Source organism: Mustela putorius, unplaced genomic scaffold, assembly GCF_011764305.1.
Source record: "Mustela putorius furo isolate JIRA1106 unplaced genomic scaffold, ASM1176430v1.1 tig00003923_pilon_pilon_pilon, whole genome shotgun sequence".
Lineage (NCBI taxonomy): Eukaryota > Metazoa > Chordata > Mammalia > Carnivora > Mustelidae > Mustela > Mustela putorius.
Window position 1 is genome coordinate 4,113,365 of NW_025422068.1, and position 16,451 is coordinate 4,129,815.

Genomic DNA, 16,451 nt, shown 5'->3' on the forward strand with positions numbered 1-16,451 from the left:
CGTAAGCCGGCTTCCTTGTTTGTGAAAGTGGCCACCTTCCCGTGTGTGGTGGCCTGGGCCTTGCTCCCGTCTCTGCTTGCGTTGAGCGCGGCGCGCGGGGCTGTCGCACGTTTCACCCTGGGAGCTCCTGAGGTTCCGAATCCCGGGCCCTCCGCCGTCTCCGTGGTTCCGCTTACCCACTGCGTGGCCTTTGTTACGTCGTTTGGCCTGGAAGGTTTCTACATCCGGGGCCAGACCGCCTCAGACCGGTTGTCCGCGCCACCCCTGGCGTATTTGATCGAGGTTGTGCTAGCGGCGCGGCTGTGTGAGGACTGACGGCTTCCAAGGCTGTTTCGAATCACTCCTGTGAGCCCGGTGAGGAAAATACTGACTGCTTGCCGGAGCTGTGTCGGGAGTGAGCCGTGGAAGGAGCCGGGTGAGGTGTTCGTGGAGGGGCCTCCCGAGAGGCTGAGGTGAAGATAGAGGGGGGACTGCGCTCGACAAAGGATGGGGGGGGGTTCCCGCCCTGCCCCCCCAGCAGCCGGCAGCCATCCGTCCCTTTGTGCAGAGCTCAGGTATTTAAAACCCTGTTCCTGTCTGACACGTCCTTTGTCTCCCGAGTCCTGGTGGGCATCTGTGGGGAGCAGCCTTGCCCTGAAAGAGCTTGTACTGGGTACTTTCTCTGGAAGCCTCGCTCAGCTCTCCAGCTGTGGGACTTTCAGAGCAGTCATGGATGAACAATTGCTGACCTGGAGGTGGTGCCCCATACTCTCTTCCGAACACAGGCATTCATTGGTCCTTGTAAGAATTTTATGGCTTGGCTATGAATGACCTCCATTTTTCAGGCCAAAAAAAAAAAAAAATTATAAAGAGGGGAAACGATTTGTGTGAAGCTGCCCACCCCACACATGCTGGAGGTGGACATCAGTCCCACTTACTTGGGTTTGAGAAGGCTGTCTGACCACCTGTTCTAGATGGAGACATCAGATTTAAAGAGGTATTAGGAACACTTGGGGACTTGATTAAAATATGGATATGTGGGCTCAATCTGAGGGAACTGCTTTTTTTTTTTCCCCGGGGGGGGGGTGGGGTGGGGGGGTGGGGGGGTGGTGTCAAGGTGTCTTTATGTTTTCCTGGCTTCTTGGGGGATTCTGATGAAATCCAAGCATAAGGTATATGGCTTTTGTCTGTGAGCCCAGTTACTTTGAAATGGAACCTAGTCTCTAAGAATAGTGATGATAATTCAATCAGGACTGCATTGAGAAACAGAAGGGAGAATGATCTGGAAAACACTTGGCAAATCATTGATTCTCAGATTGGCCAGAAACACCTGGGTAGGTAATTAAGATGAAGTTCCTAGTCCTCACTTACACCTGCCAGGTAGTGTTGATTGCTATAGGCGGCAGTGCGATTTTGTGGAATATAGTGTTTGAGCAAGAATGATCTTAATTCAAACCTCATAGGTACCATTTAGACTTGACACCGGTTGTCACCAACTTCTCTGGGTCACAGTTGTCCTCAGAGAAGTGCAGGGGAATATTCCTCGGCAGGCCTCTGAGATCACGTGAAGGGGTACCTCTGAGGTTTTTGAAGGGGCCTATCTCCCATTAGCTGGTTTCCTTTAGAAGTGAGCCGAAATTCCGCATGACTGTAGAGTCCAGAGTGTTTGTTTTCAATGATAAAATATGCATTAGTTTTTATTCTCCTGCTGTTATAATATTTAGTCATTATAATCTTACAGAAAGAAATTTTCTTGTATAGACTTTAATGGTTATCTCTCAAACTGCCAGATGGTTCCATCAACAACTTAAGAAATTTATGAAATTAATCCCTTCTATACTTCACATTTAATTCTGTTTCAGTGGCTTCAAACCACAGCTTTCATTTGAATTCTGAGAAAATTAGAAAATGATTTTCCTCATAAACTCCAAAATGCTGTTTTGCTTGCCTCTTCTGAGTGGAGCCTGATATTGCTACAAAGGGATAAACAATTTTGCATTAGGCTTGAAGAGATTTCGTTTTTCTTCACAATCCTAATGAAACTGAGACATCATAACTGGAAGGTGGGAAGGGAATGGTGGTTTTTTCTTTTTCTTTCTATTGGTACTGTATTTTATTTCTTTTTTCTTCTCTGTCAGGCCAGTTTTTATCAGCATTCATCAACTAAGAACTAAGAAGGCGTTAGGAAAGTTCACATTTCCCCACTGCTATCCCACCATGGCTCCAACACAAAAGTCACTTGAGTTTCACTTCAATTAGAACAAGGATTTTAGGTCTGCACTAGAGTGGCCCAAGAGACACACTCAGGTCTATGCCAGACCTGGCTCTGTGCCATTCTGACTTACAGAGATCCTCAGTGTGGAAGATTTTTCATCCTGAGTTATTACATAAATTTTCCAAATGGGGCTCATTCCCCCTTTTATATTTTAAATGAATGGTTCATGGTCACCATCAGTTCTTGTGTTTATTTAGGAGAAATACTGCTTCTTATTCTGGACTTGAAGAAGAAGGACTTGGATTCATTTTTAGTTGCATGACTTATTACCTACAAAATTTGAAGTCAGGCAGCTTCCCTTTATCGACCTGTAAAACACCACAAAATTCAGTGTTTTCCTAAGGATGGAATTTTATCAAATGTGGTGTAAAGCGTTAATGGTTAACTAGATTTCTAGAATCCCAGAATCCTTCTTGGAGAGTGGCAAATTGGGTTAGGAAAGACTTGGATTTTTTTTTTTTTTTTAAGATTTTATTTATTTATTTGACAGAGAGAGAGACCACAAGTAGGCAGAGAAGCAGGCAGAGAGAGAGGAGGAAGCAGGATCCCTGCTGAGCAGATGTGGGGCTCGATCCCAGGACCCTGGGATTCCTTTTCTTTTTTTAAATTAACATATAAACTTTTATTTGTTTAAGGGATACAGTTCTGTGATTCATCAGTCTTAGACAATTTACTTCTCATCCTTTTTCAAATTATGGCCTCCACAAAGAAGTCTTTGAAATCTAGGTTTGCTGATCCCTCCAACTGAATAACCCCTACTCTAAATAATTACAGATATTTATTAGTATTTCTTTAAGAGTCTTACTTTGTTCCACGGATACAGAAGTTCACATTTTTTCTTCTTGATTTAGGTCTCCTATTAGAGAGTTTCTGTATCTTTGATCTGGATCTGAATTATCTTTTTGTAGTATCTTATCTATATTAAATGCTAGGTTTATTGAAACTGTACTCCAACCGGGACTTTATTACATAATATATAGTAGATACTTCATGAACTTGCCAATTTAAATTGAGGATCACTTTCAAAAGATGAGGATATCCACCTTGAAATAAAGAAAAAAACTCTTTACTATAAAATACCTGTTTCTCTGTTTACTTCAGTAATGCATAATGAATTAATGTGACCGGGAAGAGGCAAGAAGAAGTATAATGGGTTTAGTGAGCATTCTTTATTTAAATGTCTCCAAGAGATTGGGAAGTTCTCAGGTGAATAGGGGTTGGCTAGGCCTTTCCTGCTTCTAGTTGAGGTCCATCCTTAGTAAGGTTCTGATTTCCCAACTGATCTTAACAATCGCTGGTCAACATCCTTCCCTTGGAAGCAATGGGGACAGCAGGAGAAGGAAGTGAAATTCAGCCCTGTTCTTGTTCACAGTCCTTACTAGAATGGGCATGGATATTTTCTCATTCCCTCTCTCTTCCACACCAGTGATTTCCTTTCCTGTTCTGAATTAACTTCCAAGAAAGTGTTAGGACATTTTGTCTTATGCCATACATATATGTAATCCATGTATAATAGTAAGCATAGTTCAGGCTCAGTTGAATGCTTTGGAAATTGAGGAAAGGCCAGGTTATAGTAAACTCTCTTCTTTTTTTTTAAAGAAAGTTTTTTTTTTTTTTAAGATATTTATTTATTTATTTGACAGAGAGACACAGTGAGAGAGGAAACACAAGCAAGGAGAGTAGGAGAGGGAGAAGCAGACTTCCTGCTGAGCAGGGAGCCCGATTGTGAACTTGATCCCAGGACCCTGGGATCCTGACCTGAGCCAAAGGCAGACATTTTAATGACTGAGCCACCCAGGCATCCATTTGAATAGAAATAAAATATAGCTCCTAGTTCTATCCATGAATACACTCGTTCAGCAACCTCTGAGCTATGACTTAATGGAGGCCAGTGTGTGGATCACATGATTTTTTTTTTCCCTTCCAAAAAGAGGATATAAGATTTAGACAAAAGATTCTGAATGAGGAGTCAGATGAGTAGGATGCCTCAACAAAAGTCAGGAGTATGACTGTGCATCACGAGAGACTGTATTTAGTAGATAGAACATACATTCACGTTAGACCAGAACATTTCACAATGGTAATAAAGCATCCTGTAGTATACCAACATTTCTGTGTAATGTCTGACCAAACCACCTTGCTGATAAATCATTAATCATTTCAGTATAGGTAATTTGTTAACATTTATGAATCTTACAGAGAGACAAATGTCATACATTTAAAAAGTGTTTTTCATTTACCTTTGCATTAGTACTTAAAATGCACATTTCTATTTCAAGTTAACATTTAAAAATTACTCTAATACAACAACAGTGTAAATACAACCCTGTAGTTACAAAAAAATGCTAAACTGGGATCCACAGTGAAGTTATTCTCATATTTACAAGTATGATTCTGAAATATATATTACTTCTAAGCAGCTGTTAGCAGCTTTCTGGGTTTGGTTTAAATACACGTACTTTCGGTTGTGGGGAAGCTTATAATACTGTATTCCATGCAGTGTTCTGAAAGGGTTAAGAGCCATCCAGCCCTAAAATGTGAAGTACTCACTCAGTCTGCAAAACATCTAGAGAAATGTTAAATGGGATTCCCACATAACATCAAAAGCATGTGATATTCTGCAGTAACTGGAGTACTCCAGGATTGCCATATTGTTCTCTTCTAACGAATTTTGACAGAAGAGTTTAAAAAGGAGCGTGTTTTACTACTATCAAGTGCATTTAGAAGAGACGTATTTCTTTTGTGCTAATTGGACTCCCCTGAATGACCTAGCTAGTTAACTGGTCACTAGTAATTTGGTTACTAGGCAAATCAAGCTGCAAGAAAGGAAGCCAATATTTAAATTACTGTGCTATTGTCTGACCCATTCAAATGATTTGTTTTCAACATGAACATAAAAATGCAATATGAGATGCCTAACAAGCATCAGCAAGCACCAGCAACAAAACCAAGACCGCTTCTCCTAAGGTTTAGGCTTTGCCCAGAATTCCTTATCCATGGAATAGCCCATACCAAGAGTCATTGCTCCCACAACAAAGCCTTCTGCCACACGCACGTGGTGGATCAGGTAAACAGACATTTTAGGATTTCCCCTGTTCTTTAATTTAAGTAATCCAGATGCAACTATTGTTGCATACTTTGCCATTCCATTGGGAACAGATGGGGCCTCTCTAGCTTTTTGGATAAGTTTAGATCCCATCATATGAAGAAAGAGAAACATCCATGCTGGTTCACATATTGGCTGAAGAATCATCCTATAATGACAGGATTTAGGCCTCAACTAAGAACCCATTCTCTCTGGAGAACTTGAGAATCCCTTATGGTGAGGTGAGGGAAGGTGGGGGAGTTACCTGAAAAGAAAAACAAATTTCCTCTACCTACCTCCCCCCATGATTTAGAGCAATGCATTAAATGACAGGACTGAGACTATTCTGTGTATTTTTCCTTTTCTTCCAACAACTTATTTACCTTGTTGGGAAAAATATCTTACTTTGTTGCCAGAGACAACTGAATTATGCCAGTTTATTAAGAAAATCCTTAGTTATAACTGAGTCTTAGTTAAGCAACTTGATAACTACTTTTACTTGGGTTCTCCATAATAACCACTCTTCAGGGGAGAGTTTGGGAAATTTCAAAGAATTGGTTATTTAATCTGTGTAATTGTTATCTTACCTATACTGAGTGATGTAGTCCTTTTGTGTTTTTTTGGGGGGGGCGGTTTCTTAAGCAGTGGCTTACAGCCCTTTTTTCCTTCTCCCCCCCCCCTTTTTTTTGTCTTGTTTTCTGTTTTTTGTTTTTGTTGGTTTGTTTAGTAGCTTGAATCTGAACACTGAATGTGGGACTTGAACTCCTGACCTGGAGATCCAGAGTCACACCTTCTACTGACTGAGCCAGCCAGGCAGCCCTGCCCTTATGTTTTCACATCTACTTCTCTGTTGCCTCAAACTTAGTTTCTCTATTCCTTATCTTAAAGTAGGTAGTAGTCTTGTCAGTACAACATCTTTGATGTGCAAGTAGGTTGGAATTTGTTTAAAACATGTCCAGAGTGGTTTAGATTGAAGAGAAAGGAGACTTTTTTTTTTTTTTCCTGAAATAACTTCTGTAACCATCATGCTTCACCAGTGGAGTGGTTCCTGTCCAGTAGAATCTTTCATATAACTACAGTAATTTCATTGAAAGATTGCCACAATACACAGTAATAAAATTGCATTAGCAAGTTTGCTTGTTTTTCTTGCCACCTTTCCAGCTTGAGTTCTGAAAGTTGGCTAAAAAATTCCATTTTTTGATGAAATAACAACTGTATAATTTTTCTTTACCCTTTGAAGGCAAAAAAAAAATTAAAGCAAAAAAATACTGACTTCACTCTGAATGATTGATTCTGATTTACTAGTAAAAAAATGGAAGGCTTTGAAAATGTGCCTATTTTTTTTTTTTTTTTTTGCTTTATTTAAAAAAAAATATACTGAAATCTACCTGTGCTGTTGGGGGTTGGCAAAGGGGATTTATGTGTCAGCCAAACAAAAAGCTGTCAGGCATTGCTGTCATAGAATGTGCTTGTTTAAATAGCTGAAATTGATGGGGTCATATGCTGTACAATTGGACACATGGTTATTAAGTCAAAAGAATGAATTTAAGTACTAGAGTCTGTTGCTGAGAATCCTGCAATAAACAAGAAAGATGAAAAGTCTGCCTGTGTGCGTGTGTGTTGATTTTGCCTTGTAGTTAGGGAGTTGGGAGGGAGATTGTGTGTTAGTACATAGTGCGTAGAAAGTCCATTTTTCTCTTGCTGGCAAATGGGAAGTAAATCAGTTTCTGTCACCACAGATTGAGAGAAGTATTAAAACAACCCTGTCAATGTTATACAATAGTTTTCAATTCCATCAATTCCTGATGTCCCTTTGGATAATAAATTACTGTAGGGTGAGCTGGAAATAGGGATGTCTCTACCCCATTTCTTTTTTTGTTTTGTGGAAGACTACGAAATAGTGGCTTGGTGAATGAGGATAACCTTCATCTCAAAGAGTCCACTTTGCTGAATGTGAGAACAAGATCTTGTCCTATTCATAATGATCAGTTTAATGTTATATGAACAAAACTAGTTTGCTTTTAGTATTAAAATGATAATCCACATGTATTGCTGCATTTGGGGTTGTGGTTTTACTAATTAGGAATATTTTCCAATGAAGAAGCCAACCTATAGATGTTTAAAAAAAACACCTCAGACTTTCTCCTTACCCTCTCTGTCTCTGATGGGGCCTTGTTTGGATTTTGAAACATGTGCTGAGTTTTGCAGCTTAACCCTGAGCTCCACCACTACCCATCCTGTGACATTTAAGGAATAATTTTCTTTTTCAGTCACGTTCAAACGAACCTTTTTGGTACTCAGTACAACCTGATTCTGATTATGTAGCATGCAAAATTCAAGGGATCAAATCACCAGCAATTTGCTTCCCCAAGTTGCTTTCTTAAATCAGCTTTTACATAGATTTATGTTGCCTGTGGATATAAAGCAGTAGAGTAAAACTAAACCTTCCTGATTTCCAAATCAGCATTTAAAGAGCTATAATTCATATTTAATGAAGAAAAACAGCTAAATAAGCATCCACAAGCATTTAACTAGAGACTTTATGCTCATAAAGTTTTTATCCTCTCTAAAAGCCCCTTTACCGTATCTTTTTATTATACTTTGATGCAAAATGCTAAAAGGAAGTTGGATATTGTTAGACTCCTATTAAATTATAAGAGAACAAATATTAAGAATAAATTTTAGCTCTGTTAACTAGGACAAGACTGGAAATTTTCCTAACTGGTCCTCAACATTGAAGTTTTCCAAGAGAGAAAATGTTTTATTGCCAACAGAACACAATATTGAGGCCAGATGTCTCTGACCTTTTGTCTAAGAATAAAGCCCCTTCTATTTCAAGGCCAGGCATCCTGTTTATAAATGGCTACCTCATGGGGAAAATGGACTTTATTTTACTTGTGAAATTGGGTTTGGCCATTTCCCCTGAAATAAAGATGGGTGGTTGAGAGCTGCTTGCCACAGGGAAAAGATCAAATTGATGACATAATGTACATCTATCTGGGGCTTGATTGCTGTTTAAGTGTACATGGCTATAATCTCCCATCCTTGACTAACCTCTTGTCTCAATATCAAAGCCAAGCCCAGGACTAGCTGAAAAGAAAGAAAGAGTATACTGTGAGAAAACCAGCTGATCCCTAGGACATTTCTTGATTGGCTCAAGTTGTCCAATTTGCTTCACATTTGGTCTTCCTTCTAAAGCAGACTAAAGAAAAGAAATAATAAGCAGACAAGATCTGCTTAGAAAGAGTGACTGATCCAGGCTATTAATTTAAATAAATACTGAGATTTCAGCAGGGGCATTTGGGCCGCTATTGATAACACTTAGGGAGGCACCATTGTTTCTTACAGGCACGACCAGTGTCTTACATATTTCATTACTTTAGGGAAGTAAGATGATGCCGTTGGCTTCAAAAAAATTCACTCCATCACCTCCTCAACTACAACCTCAAAACCAGTCCTACTAGTATTAAAGGCATTCATTGAGCTTTAACTCGTATTTCCAACTCTTTATGAAGTCATCACATGTAGAAATTTTTAAGTCAAATCACATTGAAGATTGGGATGAAAATAGCTCAAGTATTGTATTTCAGTCCTCTGAAAGGTACTCACTTTCCCAGAAAATGCTGCAGGACCCATGGCGGCACTTGCTTTTCTGTCCATGGCTCAGTTTTTTGATCACTGCCCACGGACGACTTACTCCTGAGGAAATAGCCATATGGTTGGGAGTGAAATTTGAAACTGACCTCGGACTCAAACTCTGGTGCAAAAGGATGACTGTGAATTTCTTCTGCATTGGATGGAGTGCGCCATTGATCTCTGGAATGAAGTACAAGTGGTACCCTGTGGACTGCTATTTTAATGCAGCAGAGCAAATTCAATGAATTGCCCAATTCTCTAGGGCTCTTTAGAAAACGACTCAGAGCATGGTTTTAATGGAGAAATGGCACAAGGAAATAGAGCACAGGGTCTCCCAGTTCTCATCCATTAAGGCCAGGACATCTGAATCATTGCCTCAGGATTACTTATGGCCTTAAATAGAAGAGTTTAAAGACTGGACTCAGTGTCTCTGACACTGAGACCCTGGATTGTTGATGTAGAATGACTCACTCTGTGTCTGAAGGATATCTACAGCTTCTGACCTATTGATTGGCTTATGAAGATGAGAGAAAAATTAAGTGTCAGGATCCTCTATAGAGCGTATTCTAATTGGCCACCATGGAAAACATAACACACTTGAGAGGACAGTTAGCTTTGGGTGCTCAGATTTTGTGTCCCAGGTTAATATTTTTGGGCGCCCCTTCCATCTATATAGTACTTCTCATGAGCTTGAAGTGGAACCTTCCTGTGAGTGGAATGGGTACAAATATGATCATGCCACGTGGGAGTGCATTGAGTTTTTCATCCATATGAAATAACATTTAAAAAATATCCAAGGTAGATAAAATGGATTGAATAATGTGTATCTGGGGCATTGATGCTGATTGAGTAAGGACATGGTACATACGCCTTGAATCTGATGATGAAAACTATACCTGTGTGTTACAGAAATTTGGAATTTTTGAAAAAATCACAAAGCAAAAACCCTTACAGCTTAAATATATTTCTTTAGAAAGCCAGGGGTGGGAGAGAGAGAAAGAGGTGGGTAGAGCAAGAGAGAGACCAACATGGTGCTGGATCTCCTGACCCTGAGATCATGACTTGAGCTGAAACCAAGAGTCAGGCACTTAATCGACTGAGTCACCCAAACATCCCTCAATATTTCTTATATGAAAAATATTCTGTATATGTTAGAGTATGTGATTTACCTTTCATTTTTACATGTTGTACACATTAATAATTCTACACGACTATTTTTAATTGCTCTATCACATTCTATATAACATAATTCATTTAACCAGTTCAATAATTTCAGACCCCTGTCTCCAAATTTATAATGTGATAAGTACTGCTATAATAGGAGTAACCCTTCATAGAAATTTTTGTTTCATCTTTGCTGCTTCCTCAGGATAATTTTTTCAATTTATTTATTTTCAGAAAAACAGTATTCATTATTTTTTCACCACACCCAGTGCTGCATGCAATCCATGCCCTCTATAATACCCACCACCTGGTACCCCAACCTCCCACACCCCTGCCACTTCAAACCCCTCAGATTTTTTTTCAGAGTCCATAGTCTCTCATGATTCACCTCCCCTTCCAATTTACCCCGACTCCCTTCTCCTCTCTAACACCCCTTGTCCTCCATGATATTTGTTATGCTCCACAAATAAGTGAAACCATATAATAATTGACTCTCTCTGCTTGACTTACTTCACTCAGCATAATCTCTTCCAGTCCCGTCCATGTTGCTACAAAAGTTGGGTATTCATCCTTTCTGATGGAGGCATAGTACTCCATAGTGTATATGGACCACATCTTCCTTATCCATTCGTCCGTTGAAGGGCATCTTGGTTCTTTCCATAGTTTGGTGACTGTGGCCATTGCTGCTATAAACATTGGGGTACAGATGGCCCTTCTTTTCACGACATCTGTATCTTTGGGGTAAATACCCAGGAGTGCAATGGCAGGGTCATAGGGAAGTTCTATTTTTTTTTTTAAAGTTTATTTATTTATTAGACAGAGAGAAACACAGCTAGAGAGGGAACACAAGCAGGGGGAGTGGGAGAGGGAGAAGCAGGCTTTCCACTGAGCAGGGGGCCCTATGTAGGGCTCCATTCCAGGATAACCAGGATCATGACCTGAGGCAAAGGGAAATGCTTAACCCACTGAGCCACCCAGGAACCCCCTTCAGGATAATTTTTAAGAATGCAAGTATTTTAATACATGGGGTGCTCATTCTAACTTTGCTTAAATACATTGCAAGTTGCCTTCCATAGAGAGCCGGCCAACTTTTATTCCCACAAACATATTAGGAGAATTTATTTTCTCATACCATAGCCAAAACCGGGAATTAGTATTTTTTAAAAATAGGCCAATCACCAGACAGGAAATGTCTTATTTTTAAAATTGATACATTTGATTGCTGATTACTTAATTTTGAGTGGTTTACACTTACCAGTAATTTACACATGTAACTTGGTGCCCTATGTTGTCTGCCAAAGTCTTTCCTACAGGGTGTTTGCTTTATTCTCTAATTTTTAAAGACCTCCTTATATTCTAATGGTACCAACATATCTTTTTGTCATAAGTATTAAAATTTTTTTAATCAGTGTGTGGTTTGGAAAGGGGCACTTTCCAGCAGGTTTCATTTTTTATATATATTTTTTAAAGATTTTATTTATTTATTTGACAGAGAGAGAGATCACAAGTAGGCAGAGAGTCAGGCAGAGAGAGAAGCAGGCTCCCTGCTGAGCAAAGAGCCTGACGCGGGACTCGATCCCAGGACACTGAGATCATGACCTGAGCTGAAGGCAGCGGCTTAATCCACTGAGCCACCCAGGCACCCCTTCATTTTTTATATTTTATTTAGCATCATTTATAAATGGGCAGGCACAGTGACTCAGCATTGGAGAAGGAAGAGAAGCCAAGGGATATGTTGGACCTGAACTAATAGTAGAGTGAAGAGAGGTGATGGGAGACCAGAGTTCAAGATGTTGTATTATGAGTTCACAGAAAGGCAAAGACTTTATTGTATGGTCTAATATAATCATTGCAGAACCACTAAAATTTATTCCCACAAAGTGTAATTGGTGGTGGGAGAGAGATGAACTGGCAAATGCTAGGTCAGGTTGAGGTGAGTGAACTCTTCCACGTGAAGAAGGTGTCAATTAGAGAGTCACATTTACTCTGAAGCTCGTCAGGCTTCTACATGGTATGCTGTGGAAATTTATAACTGACCTTTAAAAGTTGGTGAACTTTCAAAAGCAGCTGTGTGTGTGTTTTGTTTAAAGAGAGATTTACTTGATGAAACCCACCCAGTGGGACCTGGGGTGTGTGTGGGACCTGTATTCCTAGGTTACTAGATCCCATATCTTGGGCTGACAACATTAAGCATGATCAAATTGCTGAAGAGGCTGCCTTTGGTCCCCAACATTGTCCATGTGTCTGTCTGGTATGTGGTAAGGAATTATTTTTCCTCCAGAGCTCTTGTGGTTCTAGCTGAAAAAATTTTGTCCCCTCCTGGGAGCCTTGTTTGTTTCCTTTGACTGCCATAGCCACTACTTCAAGGACTTTAGAACCATTAGGGAGACGGATATTGCATGTGGTTCCATAGAAAAGAAATTCATTCTAATCAAGAGGCTGTCACTCTTTATTCTGTTCATGAAGGGCTGGAATGTTGAACTGACTTCAGTGACAGCTTCCATGAGCCCATCGTTTAATTTAATGGGTAAAATAGAACGTTTTATTGAAATAGGGTTCATTTCCTAGAATGGCATGAATACACTCATATCACTTATGTTAGCAGTACAAACATGTGGTCAAGGGGGAATCGATTAACAGATATATTGTGATATTTTTATGGTAACTCTTGACTAAATTTTTCTTTTTCCTCTTTCTCCTTAGTAGGAAAAATATGGTTGATGTCTCTTTGATCCCAGCATGCCATCCTGAAAAAGATACTCTGTGTAGCTTAAGTAGGTACTGTACAGGAGTATTGTGAGGATTCAGAGTGATAAAACTTGGGAAAGTGCCTTAAAAAAACAGCGTAAATCACTCAAAAATGCTAGGTACAGAGATGATTATTTGCAGGCAAAGTACAACCTCTTGGCCTTTGCTCCAACTTTTGAAGAGGTCGTTACCACTGACAGAGATTGAATGAAGGAGAACACTGGTGAGGGTGAAGATGAAGGATAAAAACATGAGGATGGGAGAAGCATATGTGCTAAAATAATTAAGCATGAAGGAGGAAGAATTTCTTTGTGTGTGTGTGGCAGGGTGTGTGTGTGTGTGTGTGAACGGTGGGGTTGCTTTGTTTTTGCTTAGACATCTGTATAGACACTTAATCACGACATGGAGCCCAGGAGTGCAGTCAGTTTTTAAAGTTGCGCCATCCATCATGCTCTTCCTTCACGGACTTGAGTCAGCATGTTATAAAGCAGCCTGGGTTGCAAGTCAAGACAACTGACTGAGAGTCCCAGCCATGCCACCAATTATGTCAGCAGCCCTGGGACCCAGTTGGTTCGTCTGAAAAGATATATGGGAGGAGATGAGTATTTACGAAGATGAGATCTGTATATAGTGATGGCAGTAGAGATGATTTTAGGTGAGAGATGCAATGTATTATTCATTTATTTGTTTTATGTTAGAATAAATATAATTACTATATAAAGCATGTAGTTTTCTGAGTATTAATGTTAAGTAAAAAAAAAAAAAAAGGTGAGAAATGAAAAAATAGTAAAGTAAAATAGAAATAAATTCGAAGAGACCAAACTGGCTGGTTGGTTGTCAGAAAGGAGGGGGATTGGAAGGACAGGCAAAATGGGTGAAGGGGACGAAGAGGTGCAGACTTCCAGTTACAAATAATTAAGTCATAGCAATGAAAAGTACAGCCTAGGGGACAAAGTGAGTAAGATTTTAGTGACATTGTATGGTGACAGATGGTAACAACATTTGTCACGCTGCCTGTTGTAGAAAATTGTCCAACTGCTGTGTGGTACACTTGAAACTAATAGAACTTTGTACATACAACTGTACTTCAATAATAATAATAATTAAAAAAGGTAAAAATATCGGCAGGATACAGACAGAGCAAAAATCATGAAGAAAGGACATTTGGGAAATGCTAAGCTAGATTATCTCCAATTTCATTTGAGATCTACTATGTAAAGTACGTGATTTTTTTTTTTTTAAGATTGTTTTATTTTAGAAGAACAGAGAGCAAATGAGTAGGGGGAGGAATGGGGGCGGGGAGACTCTCAGGCAGACTGATGTCTGAGCACAGATTCCCATGTGGGGCTGGATCCCAGCACTCATGTGATCATGACCTGAGCCAAAACAGAGATGCTTAATGAACTAAGTCTCCCAGATGTCCTAAATAATATGATTTCTTAAGGGACATAGTGTACTCACAATCTTATAGAAATATCTATTTTTTATAAGAGATTTAAAAAAATTTTACTATCTCCACCCTACCAGTATAAGAGATTTAAAAAAACTCTTATAAAAGAGATTTTTATAAGAAAAATCTTATAAAAGATTTTTATAAGAGATTTCTGGTCCAGATTTGGCCATAGGTATTCTCTATGTGGCCTCAATCATCGCAAAAATTTCAGCATGATCCTAGACCGCAATGAGTAGAGTCTGGCATGAGCCTCAGTGGACCTCAGAGATAGGACCCAGAAATGGGAGAACTGGATCCAGGATCACGCCAGAGAAGGGACAGACATCTAATGCACAGGATGGCTCAAGGTCTGCTGACCCCTGCTGACCACTTTGGTCCCATCTTCTCTGGGAAGCCAAGACTGCCTGGCACACTTGCTTTATTTTGGGGGGATGGGAGAACCCCAAGCTTGTGTTGTTCCCTTCTGAATCTGAGAGACCAATGATCAGGGACATTTACTGGGTTGACATCTACTCATCAACAGTTATCAAGCATTTTATAGAACTCACACCAAAAGTAGTCAAGTTACCTGTATCACCTACTTTTGGGGGGAAGTAGAATTGTAATTGAATACTCTCTTGATAGCTTTGCTCTTTCTATTGAATCTATCAGTCCACAAGCAATGTTGATTGTACAGATTCTAGTTCAGGACGACTGCTCAGTGATCCCCAGGTGAATCCCAGGTAGAGCAAATGGTGAGAGGAAACGTCTGCATTTTCTGACAATTAGAGCAGCTTTTGTGGAAGCTCTGCCAGTGACCTCTGGTTAGGCTGGTGGGAAGAGGATTACAGCTCACAGCCCTTAAGATATTGTGCTGGGGTGTAGTTGAGTAACCTGCTAAGAATACATTGGTTTTAACCATTTCTTTTAGTTTGGGGAAAAGATAGCAAATGTTTCTTCCATCGGCGATAGAACTTTCTTCAACTGACATTTTCCTTAATTTGTTTGGAACATGGTCATGCTGGAAAGACAGTGTCCTGTGATAATTAGCAGGTCACATGGTCCAACTGACTTTCCTTCCAATCTCAGCTATCCTAGTTAGAGGTAGTGTAGCCCTGGTTAAGCGTTATCTTCTTGGGGACTGGTAGGGTGGAGATAGTAAAAGTATCTTGCTCCCAAGTTTGAAGTAAGGATGAAATAAAGTATCAGGGCTTCTAAGGTACCATTTTGATTCTTCTTAATCCTATTAATCATTCTTAATCCTATTTCTCATTCCAGCTTCTGGGCAGGTTCTGTGCTGATAACTTTCACTTCCTGCTCTGGGGGTTCTCTGATGCCTCAGACATGGAGAACCCACGGAGCTTGCTTGTTATCCTTGTGCAAGTTTCGTGTTTTGTATATGGTGTAAGACAAGGGCCAGGGTTCTATTTCTTTTTTCTTTTTTTCTTTTGGTTATTTAGTTGATTGAATATTGTTTGTTGAAAAATTGTCTCTTTCCCATTCATTTGACTTGTCCCTACTGGGGAAAAAAAAATCCATTGACCATCTGTGTGTGGGCCTATTTCTGGAATGTCCTTTCTGGTTCATTGATGTAAATGTTTATCTTTCCGCCAAAACCAAATTACCTTGATTGCTGGGGTTTATACTAAGTCCTGAAATCAGGTAGGATAAGGACTCCAATTTTCTTTTTAAAAATGACTTTGGTTATTACAGGACTTCTAGGTTCCTATGTAGATTTTAGAATCCAGTTGCTAATATTTGTAAAACTACTTTAAGAAAAGTTTTATGTAGTCATTTTAATTTTTTTCTTAATGTATTTTAAATGTATTTCCTCCTAGAAATTTCCTTTCTTGAAAGCTATAAGGGTTGCCTGTGTGGCTCAGTTGGCTAAGTGACTGCCTTCAGCTCAGGTCATGGCCCCAGAGTCTTGGGATCGAGTCCTGCACTGGGCTCCCATTTCCATGGCTAGTCTGCTTCTCCCTCTGACCTTCTCCCCTCTCATGGTCTCCCTCACTCTCTCTCTCTCTCAAATAAATAAATTATAAAAAAATGTTTTAAAATCTAAAAAAAAAAAAAAATCTTAAAAAAAATCTTTTAAAAAAACCCTAAAAAAAAAAAGCTGTAAGGATATT

General features: G+C 39.6%; 1 long non-coding RNA gene and 1 pseudogene across 1 annotated transcript in view; one reads left to right on the top strand and one right to left on the bottom strand.

Moving 5' to 3' along the window:
* The first annotated feature begins 239 nt into the window (after positions 1-239).
* The window catches only part of LOC123388889, a 367,744-nt gene continuing 351,532 nt past the window's right edge, over positions 240-16,451 (top strand). Inside the window, exon 1 of the long non-coding RNA XR_006603413.1 lies at positions 240-554. This is a non-coding gene — a long non-coding RNA (uncharacterized LOC123388889). The remainder of the gene's footprint in view (positions 555-16,451) is intronic.
* Positions 5,217-5,490, bottom strand: LOC123388888 (annotated as a pseudogene).